Raw genomic sequence first — 15,347 nt, 5'->3', positions numbered from 1 at the left:
TTTCCTGGACAGTGCGGTTTGGTCAATGATATTGGCGCCCAGCAGATTACTTAGGGTAGAAAACTGAGAATTGGGGCTGGAGAGATGGCTCAGCGGTTAAGAGCACTGACTACTCTTCCAGGGGACCTGAGTTCAATTCCCAGCAACCACATGGTGGCTCATAACCATCTGTAATAGGAGCTGATGTCCTCTTCTGATGTGTCTGAAGATAGCTACAGATATTAAATAAATAAACAAATCTTTGAAAGAAAGAAAGGAAGGAAAGATTGAGAATCATTCCAGACTCTCCCGCACTTCCCCATATCCTCAGGATCTGTTAACTTTATCTTCCGCGTACACGACGGACATGTAAATATCATTTAAACCGGGCACTTTGGGGGATGAAGGAGATGGTGCTACTCGGTATACTCAGAGCAAATGGTCTGAAGCCGTTGGAGAGTTGTGCTTAGACCATCCATCTGGTCTGTCTTTGTTTTGAGAGGAGTTCTTTCTATGTAGCTTAGGCTAGCCTCGAACTTGGAACGCTCTTGCCTCTGCTGCGCAAGGGTGGGGATTGCAGGTGTGTGCCACCAGGCCTGGCCACCTGCCCCTGCATTTCCTTCTCAGCCCTCACGGCTTTAGCTCATGCCTTTCTAGTATTTGACTGGCAACCCAGGTTGCTGCCATCTCCAGTTTAAATCCTTTTCTGCACGTCTTACACATCGCACACACGGGCACACATTTAGCATTCGGGGTGTTTACTTAAAAAAATCCTTCGGTGGCTGCCTGTAAGTTGACAGATGTCAAGTATCCTAGTACAGCTTTACGAAGCCCTTTGTGCAGATCCCCGTTTATCCTTCTTCCAGCCTCTGAGCTCATTCATTTATCCGTTCACTCAGCAATCATTAAATGCCACTCTGAACCAGCCACAACTCTCGAGTCTGGGAACAGAACAAAGAGATGGAGTTCTGTTCTCCAGATGTTTATCATGGAGTAGTGAGAATTAGCCGACTGGACACTAGTAAACTGTATCATGGTGAAGGAGTTCAACCATAGGCTTCGCTGACACTTTGCTGCATCATCATCATCATCACCATCACCCTCATCATCATCCTTCCCCTCATCTCCATCATCTTCTCCTACCCTTCCTCCTTCTCCTCCTCCTCCTCATCACCATCACCCTCATCACCATCCTCACCCTCATCTCCATCATCTCCTCTTGCTCCTGCTCTTCCTCCTCCTCACCATTGTTATTATCACCATCATCTCCATCATCTCATCACCATCACCATCATTATTATAACCATCATCTCCATGACCTGAGCACTTGAAAGAAATTTCAGGCCTCTGCACCCGACTCACTGGATCTATACCTGCATTTTCACAAGCAAATCCAGTTGCTGTTTTTTCTTTTTGAAACCTTGGTCCATGAGGACACACTGGTTAGAGTATCTGATTTTAGATCTCTGAGGACGGTTCTGCTTGGCTAGTGACTGGGGCGGACTGGGCAAGTTTGCTAAGTGAAGGGGGGTCCAGGGGGAAAGTTACAACTCCCCGAAGGTTTGGGAAGTGCAGAGGCACAGGAGCAAGAGGGAACCTGCTTGGGAGTAAGGTAATAAGCCCTTTGGGAATGGAAGGTGTGGCTAACTTAGAGATACCATGAGTTCGAGGAAATAAATCCCTTAAATCAAATTCAGTACTGTCACCTCTTCTGGAACCCACCGTGCTGTAGTGATGAAGGATGTGTATCTGACTCACGGAGACAAAGAGCAGAACGGAAGCCACCAGGGGTGGGGATGGGGAGGTGGAGATCGCCATTGAATGGATGAGAGTTACTGCTTGGTAAAATGCGACGTTTCTGGAGATGGGTAGTAATGGTGGCTGTACGGTGTTCTGAATATGATCGGGCCATACACTAAAAACAGTTACAGAGCTGGGGGTGTGGCCTGGTTAGCAGAAAGCTTCCTGAGCACACACGATGCCACCGTTCCATCGCAGGCACCATATACAACCGAGTGTGAGTGTGAGGGTGCATGCCTGCGGTCCCGCACTTGGAAGGACCAGAAGGTCACGGTTATCCTCACTGCCTAGTGAATTCAAGGCCAGCCTGGGATGCAAGTGGATCTTTCTAAAAAAAAAAAAAAAAAAGAGTTAAAAGATTTTGTTACATTTTCCTTTAAAATATACTATTCTGTTGAAGAGGACCTCATTTTTGGTCAGGCGATGGTGGCACACACCTGTAATCCCAGCACTTGGGAGGCAGAGGCGGGCAGATCTCTATGAGTTCGAGGCCATATGGTTTACAGAGCGAGTTCCAGGAAATTTAAAAACTACACAGGGAACCAACCCTATCTTGAGAGACCAAAACCAAACCAAATTAAATCAAACCAAACCAAAACAAAACAAAAAACCCCAACCAACCAACCACCCCCCAAAACAAACAAACAAACAAACAAAACAAACAAAACCTCATTTTTCAAGTCCCAGCTCAATCTACTTTCTTGCCTTCAGGCCCCAGTGTTCCTCTCTGCAAGGAGGGACATATTTTGACATCTGCATCACAGCCCTGCCCTTACAACCCCTTGACATAGTCATTCATCGAGCCCAAGCATCTAGGAGCATGTCTTGCGGTCCACATGATCACGGACACTTGCAGAGCCAAGCCTTCGCACCAGGCCTGGCCTGGCTGGAGCTCCTGTCACAGACAAATCCTCCCACTCCTCCCTGTCTCCACCCCTGCAACTGTCTCTTCTCTTCCAGCAGTGGTTTTCAGCCATGGTTGCACATTAGAATCGTCAGGAGAGCTTTGACAAAGCCCAGAACATAGGCCAGCTCCCATGGAATTACCGGGCCTGGGCTGTAGACATGGTGATGGTAGAGTCCCACCGTTCCAGCTGGGCGAGCCAGAATCACCTGGAAGGCACAGCGGGACCTGAGTCCTGAGCCCCAGGCCTGGACTCTCCAATAGAGTCTCGAGGAAACAGCTCTCTGCTTTTCTCCACCACCGGTCAAACTGCTGTCCGTTTGTTTGTAGTCTGAACTTCCTGCCCTCTTCCTAGCAACCTTTTCCAGAGCTACAACTGAAATCTGGGGGAGAAGCCATTTGCCAGCAGCCTTCCTGGTGCCAGTGGCTTCTGTGTCGTCAGACCTCGATGCTTTAGACACGGTTGACCGTCCCTTACAAGTGTTTCCTTGGAATTCACCACATGACTCTTGGGGTTTTAATCCCCTTTCTCTTTTCCCCCCTCATTTGGAAGGAGAGACTTCCATGACCATTGATATCTTTAAAAAGAGCAGGCTCAGGTGTGCAAAGGACCTGATTTTGAGGGTGTGTCTGCCTACATGTATATGTTCACATGTGTGTCCATGTATACCCATGGATGTGTATGTGTGCATGTCAGATGTTTACATTGGGCGTTTTTTATTTTATTATTTTATTTTATTTTATTTTATTTTATTTTATTTTATTTTATTGTGAGAGGATCTCTCATTGAACCTAAAGATTAATGACCCAGTTAGACTGGAGTGGCCAGTACATCCCAGGGATCTCCCAGTCTCTGCCACAACTAAATATTTTAGATGCAAGTGTTGGGAATAGAACTTAGATTTCCATGCTGTGTAGCAAACCTTTTACCCACTGAGCCATCTCCCAAGACCCAGACATGACTTTTTTTTTTTTTAAATTTTATTTTATTTGCAATTATGTCTCTGGGTGGGTATATATAGCAAGTGCAGGTGCCTGGGAGGCCAGGGTCATTGGATCCCTGTGGAGATGGGGGTCATAGGTGGTTGTGAGCCTGATGTGGGTGGTGGGAATAGAACTTGGGTCCTCTGAGAGAGCACTATGTACTGTTAACCATTGAGCCCTCTCTCTCCAGTTCCAGGCATAGCATCATATCTTTCTGTCTATTCGGAGCATCCCTGCTACAATAACCGAGTCAGCTTTGTAGTGTCCCATCTTTAAGAACATACACTACCTTGCCCTGGTGGAGAACTCCAGGGATGGCTGGACTAGACCGTGAGAGGCAGGGGAAGGAGCTGGGAATATTACATGTAGTGCATGGAGAAAACTAGCCAGGGATTAACAAGAGGCAAGGAGATGGTCCTAAGCAGATGTAAGCAGACAGGGAGGTGGTAGATGGAGTCTGACAATAGGAACCGTCCAACAGATTCCCCGAGGCTACATTAAAATGTGAGCAAAGGGCTGGTCAGTGCGCAGGGAGGGTCATAGTCCTAGGATGGGCTGTGGGCTGGCCCCAGAGAAAACTCCTAAGAGCTGGAATTCAGTTGCTCTGGCAAGAAACAGAGTGATAAGGAACCTGTTATGGTTTGCACCCATTTATTACAGACGTGTGCAAAACACGGCTGTGAGGGGTGTGCTCTGTGGGGCTCTCATTACGAGATAAGGCCGCCCAGAGCCGTTTCCCGTCGGTGTTATTCAGCGGGATGGCTCACATATTGAAATCTGAAACTCCTTGGGCGAAAAAGCCCTCTGAAGGCTCTACCAGATGTTGCTTGTGTACCTCCCCAAGCCCAGAAAGATGAGTTAATCCTTGAAGGAAATGATTTTGAACTTGCCTCAAACTTAGCAGCTTTGATCCAACGGGCCATAACAACTGAAAACAAGACTATCAGAAGAGCTGTGGGTGGCAGTCCTGTCTCTGAACAAGGACCAGGCTGCTGGCTGCAGGCTGTGGCCAGGCATGGCTCCAGATGCAGATGGTCTTACTTGGTGTGATGTTGTGAAAATACTGGATGCTAAACACATGCACTCGTAAACAAAGCTCCCTTACCCTCTAAAGACCCTACAAAACCATGGATGTCTCCAAGATGCTCTTCCTGAGTGACCCCGCTGACCCCTCTAACCTGGAAGCTTCTGCTCCATCCTGGAAGACAGCTTGCTACGCGGACAGTTTTCTTCTCTAGTTGTAGGGATGAATTTCTAGAGGTCCCAGGCCAAGCATGTTTTGTATTTCTTTGTATCTCTGAATGCGTAGCTACCCCCTGCCCCCAGAAACACATTATTTACAGAAAAGCACCAAAAGTTTGCTTACACATTCCTAAAACCTAGTGCTGACCCTCACCTATTGCACACATTGAGCCAGAGAGTAGATGTTCACCAAAGTAATAGAATTGTCGCTCGAAAGCTCAGTCGAACTGCTGTGTGGTTTGCTTTTCTCACTGTTGGAAGAGAATCATAAATGGAAATAATTTCCAGTGGTACCTAACCATCTTGATGGGGACCTGTGTGGATGCATGAAGATATCTTGCTAGATCAGGAAGCAGAAAGCTGAGGCTGGAACCAGTCATAGAGATCACTTTCCAAGGTCACCCCAGCAACTCTTTTCCTTGAAGTTTCTAATACATCCTGGATCGTCGCCACCAGTCGGAGACCCACGGAAGTCACTTCACCTCTAAACGACCCAGTGTGAGAAACAGGAAGGAAGGCAGCAGGCACCCTTGTATTGGCTGCCTAACATTTCAGTCTCCCCTCTCCTAGAGGTTTCTCCTCTCCGACCCCTATTTTTGTGTCCCCCACGTAAACTGCTGAATTGTCCCGTGACTCTCCAGATTGGACTGACTCATGCTACTTCAAAGAGGTCTTTGTTGGGACATTTTGTCTTGGAACCAGAGAAAATGTTTAGTCTCTTTGTGGGGGACTAGTAAATTTAGGAGCTGTTGGCCCCTATGTCTTTCACCACGTGGAGTGGAAAAATTGGATCTCTAGCAGGAGCAGAAATCAAGGGAGCCAAAGAAACAAGCAAAGAAAGAGAGCGCCCTGATGGTCTTCACCCCCCACTACCCGGTTATAGTTGTTTCAAGCCCCAGGTGCACTCCTATCCATGGGATTTTTGGTCACTCAGTCATCATCCTTTCTCTTCAGCTTAGATGAGTTTGATTTGGATCCTCACCTCTTGGAACCAACTAAGTCTTAGTACAGAGGTGCCTGCTATGTGGGAGACACTCACATGAAACCAAATGGGAGGGGGGATAAGGTCTCATTACCATAGGTAAGGAAGCTCTGCAATGGGAAAACTTCAAAACTTCCCATGCTTATTATTTGTGTTTTTAACAAGTTACCTTTGCAAAATATCCTCCTGAAGCTAATGTAGTGTTGGATGCAGAAGAGAAGCACCCCAGGCCTAAATACTGCAGTTTCTGCTGAGTTGCTTCTTAATTTTTCATTTTCAGTGAGTTTTTTTTCCTGCATGTGTATTTATTGGGAAGCTTAGATCCCAAGGGTTGTAATGATGATGAGAAACATTCATAAGTACTCTTCAAAGGACACAGGAGGCTATAGCATGTGCACTTAACATGGAGGGATTTTCTTTGAGAACAAGGGCTGTGACAAAGACTTTTCCCTAGCTTTGTGGCAGAGAAGATGTGACTAGAGGCAGATTGGCATCTGCATTATTTTCCCTCGGCTCTAGACCTGTGGCCCGAGTATATGAGGGAGCTTATTAGAACCACAGGTAGCCTATTTGATGGTGGGTGAGCCGTGTAGTCTCTCTGGTTACCATAGTTACAAAGAAAATCTTTAGCATCAAATCCTCTAGATCTGCAATGGCTGAACAGGCTGTGTTGGGTCTCATCCTTTTACTCACAAAATTTTATCCTTTTACATTATTGTCTTCTGCTTTACTTCATACCAGCTCACCCTCCAGGAGCACCTGTTTGCCCTCCTTCAGAATCTATTGATCTAATCATTTAATCACTGTTCTAAGAACGACAAACACATACCACATAACCACATACCTCTACCCCACTCTCCCGTGACAAATGTCACTGGCGTGTATTTATTTACATATTTGCCATTCTTTCTCTTTACTGCTGTCAAAGCTTTGTCCTTTTGCTGACTCTCTGTTTTGCTGGGGATTGAACCTAAAGCTGTATGTATTCCACATAAATTCTCTACCACCGAGCTGCATCCCTGAGGGTTGGGGATGGGGTGTTTTGCTTTGTTTTTGGTACAGGGTGTCTCTAAGTAGCTGTGGCTTGCTAGTCTGGAACTGGCAGAGATCTGGTGGCTTCTGTGTCTTGAATGCAGGGATTGAAGAACGCACCACTGCATGCGTTTGTTTGTTTGTTTTTAGGCAAGGCCTTGATTTGCAATTTAGGGTGGCCTTGAATTGGTGACCATTTTGTGTTGGCCTCCCAAGTGCTGGAATTATAGGTATAAGGATTTAAACCATGCTACGCACCATGGTGTGTGTAGCATCTGAGAGGCTGAAGCAGGAAGTTCAAGAGTTCAAGGCCAGCATGGGCTACACAGGGGACCTTGTCGGATAAAAGAAAGAAAGGAGGGAAAGATGGAAAGAAAGTGTTTTACTAAGGTATTTATTGCTGCTGCAGTGAAACACTATGGCTGAAAAGCAAGTTGGGAAGGAAAGGGTTTAGTTGCCTTACACTTCGCATCATTTGTTCATCCTTGGAGGAAGTCAGGACAGGAACTCCAGCAGTGCAGCAACCTGGAGGCAGGAGCTGATGCAGAGGCCATGGAGAGTGCTGCTTACTGGCTTGCTTCCCATGGCTTGCTCAGCCTGCTTTCTTATAGACCCAGGACCACCAGCCCAAGGATGGCTCCTCCCACTATGGGCAGGGCCCTCCCCCATAATCTCTAATTAAGAACATGCTCTACAGCCTTGCCTAGAGTCCAGTATTATAGAGGTAAATGTTCGGTTGAGGTTCCCTCCTCTTAGACGACTCCAGCTTATATCAACTTGACATAAAACTAGCCAATGCATGAAGGAAGAAGGAAGAGAAAGCAGAAAGAAAGTGAAAGATAATGGAGAAGATGAAAAGGGTATAAGTGGAACAGAAGTGGGGTGAAGGAAGGTGATGGGAGAAGAATATGAGTGGATTATGTCATGTGCACTATGAGATGTACGATGAAACCCATTATGTGCTACTAGTATATGCCGATAAAAATTGAGAAAAGAATGCAGTTTACTTTTTAATATTTATTCGATTAATTTATTTTATGTATATAAGCACTCTATCTGCATGTACATGTATGTGCCAGTAGAGGGCATCAGATCCTATTACAGGTGGTTGTGAGCCACCATGTGGTTGCTGGGAATTGAGCAGCCAGTGCTCCTAATCACTGAGCCATCTCTGCAGCCACAAGAATGAAATTTAAATGGCACTTGAGCTAGTCACTAAGAGCAGGCTGGTGTGGGCAAGTGGCATTGCTCTCTCTGACCCATTCCTTCATATTGCTATGTCAAATGTCCTTGTCATCTGTCTCTCAAGGGACTATCAAGTCCTTGAGGGCAGGCGCCATGCCTGAATTATCTCAACAACAACAACAACAACAATAACTGAAGTAAATAAATAGTTACTGAGTTTCCTTTATATGCTAGCCTTGTGCTAGCCATTCTGTGGGTATTACCTTATTAAAGTAGGGGCTCTCACCTTCCCAATGCTGTGATCCTTTAATACAGTTCCTCATGCTGTGGTGACCCTCAACCATAAAATTATCCTCATTGCTACTTTGTAACTGTAATTTTGCTACTGTTACGAAGCATAATGCAAATATGTGATATGCAGGATAGCTGAGATGAAAGGGTTGAGGACTGGAGAGATGGGTCAGTGGTTAAGAGCCCCAACTACTCTCCCAGAGGTCCTGAGTTCAATTCCCAACAACCACATGGTGGCTCACAACCCTGTGTAATGGGATTTGATATGTCTGAAGACAACTACAGTGTACTCATACATATACAATAAATAAATCTTTGGGTCAACAATATGAAGTAACCAGTACCCACCAGAACTGTGTCTCTAGTTGCATATGTAGCAGAGGATGGCCTAGTCGGCCATCAATGGGAGGAGAGGCCCTTGGTCTTTCGAAGATCATATGCCCCAGTACAGGGGAACGCCAGGACCAGGAAGCAATAGTGGGTGGGTAGGGTAACAGGGCTGGGGGAGGGTACAGGGGACTTTCAGGATAGCATTTGAAATGTAAATGAAGAAAATATCTAATAAAAAAAGAGAGGGTTGAGACCCACAGTTTGAGCACTGTGGGATTAAATCCTCAACATATTTTATCAAAGGAGCTGCTATCATCAGTCCCATTGGCCTCTTAAGGGGGATAAACAGCTTGTCCACGAACACAGCCAGCACAGAGCAGAGATCTCATCCATCCAATCTTTGCTCTTCTTGGACCATGTGTTATTTTGCTTGTGTATCCAGTTGATGTTTAATAAGTATTTATTGAACAGAGAATTGCATACAACAAAAGAGGTTTTTTGGTTTTCAGAACAGAGAACTGGGAACAATTCTCCCTGAAGAGGTGGACCAAACTGAACATGAAAAGGGTCTACTTGATTCCCCAACACAGCTGGTTGAAAGTAACGCCATTTTCTGTTCTACAAACAACCATGTTCTATAGCAGCATGAACACTCTTCTCCCTCTCTCCCTCCTCTCCTTCCTCTCCTTCTCCCTCTTTTTTCCTCACCCCCTCTGTGTGTGTGTGTGTGTGTGTGTGTGTGTGTGTGTGTTAGTGATGACCCCCACCTCCAAGGGAACTCTGTCACCTTCCTGGGACTTCATTTACAAACCGGAGTGACAATTTCTTTACACTTCCTTCTGGCAATGGGAGAAATATCATTTCCCCTTGAGAGATATAAACTACACGTCAGACGCTCTGAAGAAGAGCAGAAAAGAACCTTCATATTTAATATTTATTGAATCCTACTTAACCCAGCATTTCCCAACCCCTTTGCCTTACATAATAATGCTCATAACTAATTCCACACTTTGTCTTTTTTATGTGGCTGGGTGCTTTTGAAGAGGCACTTTCCAGTATCCTGTATGCTCAGGAGATAACCACGGGACGTGGCTTCCAGTTGTTCCTCAGGGATCAAAGCTGCAACTATGATTATGAAATCCTGAGATTTGTTAGAAAGGTTTAAAGGTTCGGCAAATTTACAGGTCATGGCTAGTTTCCTGAAATGGACCACAGGGGGCGCTAGTGGACTGTCATAATGACTGCCACACTCCAGACTTGGCAAGGAAGGGCCAGGCTGGAGCTGTGGCAACCAGGGGCACTTGAGCAGATCCTTTCTCAACTGAATGGAAAGCTACTGAGAACTTGCTCCTATCCCTTTTGGATTTCTGTTTCTTCTGGATGGGTGGTGGTGGTGGTGGTGGTGGTGGAAGAAAGGGACAGAATTCAGAAAAGAAATCTTTTGCCCTTATCCTCAGAGATCAGGTGGGGGGTGGAATCCCATAAAGCAAGACTTTTCATCTACATATCAGTGGCTTGTGCTCACTTTGAGCCAGCTGTGGTTGACCATGGAAGGCCTTATTTTTTTCTTTATAAATTCTTTTATTATAAATTAAAAAGGAGGGCGCAGGGTGTGGTATGCACGACTCTAAACCTGGCAGTCAGAAGGCTAAGGCAGGAAGATGGGGAATTCAAGTCTAGCCTGGGCTACATATTGCTATCCATACAGGGGAGAGACAGATGTCTTTAGAATATACATTTGTTTAAATTAAAAAAAACCCTTAATGTTCTATAACTTTGCTGCTTTTAATGATCTGGCAGGCTATAAGGGGCTTTGGTGCAAAATGGACATACATATCTTTTTATCATCTTTGTCATGTGGCACATATTAATGAAGGCAGCCCAACTTAAACACAATTAACTCATGGAGTGACTTTCCCCCTTTTGGGTGCTAGGGACTTAACTCAGGGTCTTGTGTATACAGGCAAAGTCTCTACCACTGAGTTAACATTCAAGTCCTTCGGAAATACTTAGCAGGCTATTGGTTTCTTTCTGTGTATGTCCTGTCTTCCCAACCAATACTCCCTGAATGTAAGGGTTCCATTTAGGAAGACTCCTTCACAAAAGCCTTTTAAAAGCTTGCCCTCAGAAGAAAGTATAAATGGGAATTGGACGGTAGCCCACAGGCAGAGGCAGAGGCTATGTTCCCACAGAGATAGTCTGTACATGGCTGGTTCAGAGAACTTTTGAGTTTAGAGGATTTTCAACATTCAGTTAACAGCATCATTTCTTTGTATATAGAAAGTGACCAAGGCTCTCAAGTGAGGCTGCTCAGTACCAGCCCTTCCAGTGCTCGAGGTTCTGACTCCTGTTCTTAAACAGGGTGCAACCTCCCAGTACTACAATCGACCTAGTCCTGGGTGTTCCAGAGATTCCAGATGTTAATCTTCACCAGCAGCGAGGGGTGTGAAGCATCACATCACACCCACCAGGGCTCCACTACCCTGTGAAACAACTTGTTTGGACAATTTCATCTTTGTCCGAATGGGAGCAGAAGAGGAAGCCGACGCGGAACACCGAGCTCAGTTGAGGATCTCTGACCAGTCACTACCCCGCTCCTCTCGCAGGGATGCTGGGAAGAACTTGGACGTGACAGAGGAGACAGTTTACACTCTTGGAAAGTTACTGGTGCCTTAGAATTCCAGGAAGTGCTGAATCATAGAGTCACAGACTAGGAAAAGCTTCATAAGAAAAAGATGAAATGAGTATCCGCCGAACACCTTCCATAAAGTGGGGTATATTTTACTTCAACCTCAGTCGCTCCGCTCTGGGTGAGGAAACCGAGAACCACAGTGGAGTAGAAACTTGGCCCCAGTTACTGAACCCGTAAGCTCAGATTTGGACTAGGTTGTCAAATGATGGAGTCATTGCTGGGAACTATTATTATATCAAGGGGTCCTATTTTCACTTTCTGGTTCCAACCGCAGGTAACACAGCACACACTTGTGCGCGATGCCCTCGTCTTTCTTCAGAGCCTTCACTAATAGCAAAGTTCTCAAAGTCACTTGTGAATGTCAAGTTCTCCCTAGGATCTAACTGCAGTCCCTTCAGAGGCACTGCCCTCAGGGGACACGGAAAATGGCTGTAACAGTCCCAGCAGCAGCTTCCCTGACTGGGTTCCAAATTGCTTCTGTTAAAAGAATTGCCAATTCAAAACACATGCGCTGTCTTCAAGCTGGGCCCCACCCCAGATGCTAGGCTTGTTTGAGCCCCTTTCAGGCTTAGCCTGGATACCAGTCCCAATCAAGCCTGGGGACCTAGACAGACAGCAATCAAGATGGAGAAAGGCTCCTCTTCCCCTCTCACACTCCAGCCAAGCCTCAGCTGGGTCTGCTTTCTAAAGCATTTTCTAGGACTAACATTTTATGTAAACACACGAAGGGCCTCATCCTGCCAGGGCTTTGCCAGGAATGAGAAAACACCATTTCTTACGTAGAGACTTGCACATTTTCTATGTCTCTTTCCTAATAGAAAAATCTAGTCCTTTAGAACAAATGCGCACACGGATGACAGGACGTAAGGAGATACAGCCAATGGTGCAGTGGTTTGCATGGAAGAACAAATGAAAGCTTGTGGCAAATGTAGGGGACTTGGAAGCCAAAGATCTGTGTTTAAATATCAACAATGTCTCCTAGCAACTGTGTAATCCTTGGCTTGACTTCCCTGAGTATCAATTTTCTCCTCCATGAAATAAAAGTAATAATACCTAACTCTCCAGGCATGGTGGTATGTGCCTGTAAGCCTAATGCTTGAGAGGCAGAAGGATTATGAGTTCATGTTCTGGGCTACATAGCATGTTCCCAGCCAGCCTGAACTGTATAATAGGACTCGGCTTCAAAGCAGCAACAATAATAATGCTTAACTAATCAGGTAAAGTTACTAAATGCTACATAAAAAATTGCATTTATTTACTGGTAACAAGGGAATAAACCTATGGCCCTGTCCTGGTTTGCTTTCTATGGCTGTGTAAAGGCCTGGTCAAAACCAATTTGGGTAGGAAAGGTATATTTCAGCTTATGTGTCCTGACACTAGGGAACTCGGCGTAGAAAACCCAGGAAGGGGCCTGGAGGCAGGAACTGTAGCAGAAGCCATATCTCCCCCCCACACCCCAGGACTTGCTTAGCCTGCATCTTTTGTTTGTTTGTTTGTCTGTTTCAAGACAGGGTTTCTCTGCATAGCCTGAATGTCATGAAACTAGCTCTGTAGAGCGGGCTGGTCTCAAACTCATAGAGATCCACCTGTCTCTGCCTCCGGAGTACTAGGAGGGCTCGTGAGTCACCACCTGGTCTAGCCTGTACTCTTATATAACCTAGGACACACCTGCCCAGAGGTAGCACCTCTCACAGTGATTCATTTCAGTCATCCATCAAAGATGTGCCCCAAAGGCTTGTCCACTGGCCAATCGGATGGAGGAACTTTCTTAACCGAGATCCCCCCTCTCCTCAGATGCTTCTAGCCTATGTCAAGTTGACAAAAAGACCAACCAGTACAGCCCTTGTGCATGCTGAGCACATGCTCTGGCACTAAGTTATATCTCCAGCTCAATTTTTTAAAGGATATTACTATTATAACTATCGCTATTACTGGAGCAGTTTAAAAAAAGTATCAGACTTTGGAGAATAGCCTTTTATCTTGCACCATTGGGGAATATCTTTATATATTAAATAAATGCTGTTAAGAAAGTCCACATGTATTGAGTACCCACTACATACTGAGCTTTATATATCTTAAGGATTCTATGCTTTAGCTCATTGCTAGTCATCATAGAAGGTAATCGTGCTGTCTTTAGCACTCCCACTTTACAGAAGGGGAGAAGTGAGGCAAGGTCACCAAGCCCATGAGCTTCTAAGTTGTGGAATCTACGACAGTCTAACTACAGAATCCACACACCTGAGCACTATATCTGTAAGATCTCATTTATCTGAGACAGGGTCAAACCCAGCATGGCTGTTTCTTCTTTATACAGAGTATAGAGGTGAACAGTTCAGGACGAGGGGTTCTACCACACTCAAGGTACCTGCTCTGTCCCATATATACATGAAAGTAGATTATAGAGCCTCATCCACCATCCTTATAGCCCAAGAAGTAAGGGTGAAAAAGGGACAGGAGAGAAAGGGACAGATATATGTTGGTTTGTTACTAGTGTCTAGTCCTACATGTAGCCCTACACAACACCCATTGATTCCCAATGAACCCATTGATTACAGTAGCAAAGATCAATACAGACATTATTCTGCATGGCCTGTGGCCAGTTAGAAATGAGAGGATTTTTCTTGATGAAAGGGGGAGGATAACAAGAGGGTGTGTGTGTGTGTGTGTGTGTGTGTGTGTGTGAGCACTCCCTGTTCTTGCAGACGACCTGGGTTTGGTTCACAGCACTCACACGGTGGCTCATATTTACCAGGTACCCAGTTGAATGATGAATATTTTCTAAGCCCATATATTGCACCTATCTTTCAGCTCATCTCCTAGCCAAGGAAGTTGGGGACATGCCTTGAAATCTATAAACATCACTTTTACTTCCTCAGATGATGGCATGAGATGAGAACCACACCCAAGCTGTGCTAATGAATGGTTTGGGCCGAGACCAGAGCATTATTTCTTTCTCTGTTCTAACTATCCCTAGGCCTAGGCTGCACAATCTAATCTTCCAAGCTGACTAATCCAATCTAGGTTTCCTTGGCTTCTCACTGACTTGCTTGTCCCAGATTCATCCTACTTTGGCAATGTGTTCTAATCCTCTGGCTCCTCGTTCACTGGCTCATTCTCTGTTAACCTGTGCCTAGCTTGCTCTCTCTGCAACCTGTCTCTGTCAAACTTTCCTGGCAAAACTGTCACATGCACACACCACTGATCCTTCTCTCTGTCTCTGTCTCTCTCTTTCTCTCTGCTCTTAAAAAGCCTCTCCTTCCTGTGCTGTTCTTGTGTGACTTAGGTGTATCCTATCTTTGATTCATTCTGTCAAATCTTTCTCTGATTCATCACTTTGTCTACCCCTCAATTAGACATCTCTTTCAAACACAGCTGCTTTCTTCTACAAACTAACTTTACCTTCACTGTTAGGGACTAAAGGTGTGTACTCAGGGTGTGTGAGTCTGCCTTCCAAAGAGATCATTCTGCAATCTAGATCAAGTCTGCATTATGGCCTGACCGCATAGACCTAGAAGGTCTTTGGATGTGAACCCTTGCCAGAGCAGCTATGCTGTTGGATTAAACTTTCTATACAGAAATCCATTCATAGTAACCCTTTCAAGCCTTCTGCATCCTGGTCATAGGGAACTCTGCAGTTCAATTTACAATTCCAGCTTGGTGACAGACTTGACTCGGGTACCAACAGTGAAGCCACTAACTTATTAAGTAGACTCTGATTCATGTCTTCAGAAAATCCAGAAGGAGGAGGTGGATGGCAGAGTCCCACGGCAGACCATAGGCTCTGAGTGACATTTCACTGGCTTCTCAGATCCTCCAGAGGGGGCTTGGATATCAATCCCTCAAGGGTAGCATCACGGTTTCTGGGGCAACTTCCCTGAAAACACGTATGATGATGTGGTAAAGTTTGCTCTGCCCTGGTTTTGCCA

At 45.5% G+C, this 15,347-nt stretch overlaps 1 protein-coding gene across 2 annotated transcripts in view; it reads right to left on the bottom strand.

The window, feature by feature from the left end:
* Washc3 (WASH complex subunit 3) overlaps positions 1–15,347 on the bottom strand; it is a 123,043-nt gene that overhangs the window by 9,676 nt on the left and 98,020 nt on the right. Inside the window, exon 8 of one of the 2 annotated variants that reach the window (XR_003948780.1) lies at positions 1,702–2,107. The exons of the other annotated variant lie outside the window; for it this stretch is intronic. The gene's annotated coding sequence lies outside the window, so the exon portion shown is untranslated. The remainder of the gene's footprint in view (positions 1–1,701; positions 2,108–15,347) is intronic. 2 annotated transcript variants of the gene reach the window in all.

This window comes from Mus musculus, chromosome 10 (genome assembly GCF_000001635.26).
Source record: "Mus musculus strain C57BL/6J chromosome 10, GRCm38.p6 C57BL/6J".
NCBI lineage: Eukaryota > Metazoa > Chordata > Mammalia > Rodentia > Muridae > Mus > Mus musculus.
The sequence above is the reverse complement of the archived record's forward strand: the minus strand, read 5'-3'. Positions and strand labels throughout refer to the sequence as shown.